Source organism: Macadamia integrifolia, chromosome 13 (genome assembly GCF_013358625.1).
Source record: "Macadamia integrifolia cultivar HAES 741 chromosome 13, SCU_Mint_v3, whole genome shotgun sequence".
Classification (NCBI taxonomy): domain Eukaryota; kingdom Viridiplantae; phylum Streptophyta; class Magnoliopsida; order Proteales; family Proteaceae; genus Macadamia; species Macadamia integrifolia.
The window spans coordinates 4,346,648-4,348,510 of record NC_056569.1 but is presented as its reverse complement, the minus strand read 5'-3'; positions in this window follow the sequence as shown (position 1 = coordinate 4,348,510).

Here is a 1,863-nt window from a genome sequence, read left to right as displayed (position 1 = left end):
TGGGGGTGGGGATTGGGGGTGTTGCAATTGTTTTCTGTTCGCAAGAGGCCATTGCGCCTACACATGGGAGCAAATGACCCTAAGTAAGGGCATGGTGATCATTGCATGCCTTTGTATGATACAGGGATCTCTCATAGATTGAAAAAAAAATCTTATAAGCAGAGTGAGGGTATCCCATGCTATTGATGCAGAAGCAATATCCCATGCCACACCAGTGACAACGTGTGGGATGATATTGTCAATAAATAAAAAACATAAATAAATATAAAAATCATGAAAAAACCTACATTAAGAGGATAATTTTTTTAATATATTAAAAAATAAAATAAAACTATGATTTACCGTTATTAAGAACCATTACACCAATACGGGGGAATCTCTCAATCAACAAAATAACTTTATTATTATTATTATTATTATTATTATTATTGGATAAACAATAATTATCTAATCCAACTCAATTAACAAACATGCTTGGTTTACCTGTCATTAATATTCACTAATCTAATCTGAACCAATAATGCTCACCCAGACCATGGTTTAAAAAAAATATATCAATATCGATCTCGGTTGGTATCAATACAGATTGACCGTATCAAGCCAAATAGACATTTTTGCCCTCAATTCCATTTGATAAAACATGTTTTGGACATGTTTACCTCCAGTTAGAACGGTTCCATCATTTTCTTTAAACCATGACCCACACAATGGTTTTGGCCAGTTAATGAATGGATTAGGGTTTGGATTTGGATTGGGTTCCATGGATTAAAGTTTGAATTTGGATATGGGTCCATGGAACCCAATCCATTGAGAAAGCCAAGGATATATAATCAGCCCCCTCAACATGACACCCACTCAAAAACCAACCACATCAGCACACATAGAGAGACAAAAGTGAATTAATATTTATGGACTATATATATATGGATAGACGGTGCATGTGAATGTTTTGGAATATGGATAGAGAGGCAGCAGATGCCCAGCTTGACAAAGTATCAAACACCTTATCTTCAATGACTTCAATACTTTCGGTGGGTGTGCTTGTACAATGGAGGATAGATTTAGATATAGATTAATATATAGTAGTAGTAGTTGTAGACTAATGGACTTGTAATGGTGGTAGGGTACCCCACCTCTCTGACCTGTACCTGTAGTCTTAAATCCTAAAGGACAGAATGCCTCCCCCTTAAGACTTGTACAAAGTACAAAAACCAAGTTGCTTTGTTGGGTTCATCTCCTGGATTCTACATTTTTCATTTTTAGACCAACCCTACCTCATCTTATAACCACTATTTTTCCATTCTTAGTGGTCACTGAATAACATACGATTCTCAGATATTTTTTTCTCAAAGTTGAAACTATTGACTGATGGTATGGGTGTCAACTTGGTTTAAACCAGGTAAATCAACCAAGCCAAGCCAAAATTGTATTCCGACTGATTTCAGTTTGGGGTATTACAATCTTGAAATCAAACCGAAATTGGCTCAAAACTCCAACAAAAAAACAAAACCAAATAGATAAGAAATTGAAATCCGAAACAATAACAACAAATATAATCTTATCCCAAGTAAATGGGTCGGCTAGATGGATCCGATATGAAAAAAGAAAAATAAAGAATTAACAAAAGAAGTAGAAGGTGGAAAGAAAAGAAGACAAGTCAATATTCAAAGATGTATCACAAAAACATCCCCTACACAGGTCGGGTACCTTGGTATTTATTCTTCGCAAAACTCTATCCATGGTGATACTAAAATCGAGCACCACTTATCACCCTTTCATACTGGGGCATCCATAAGTCTCATTGCACATCGTTATACCATCTCAACTGGTTCTTGCAGAGCAAATCTAAGCTGAAATCCGAAT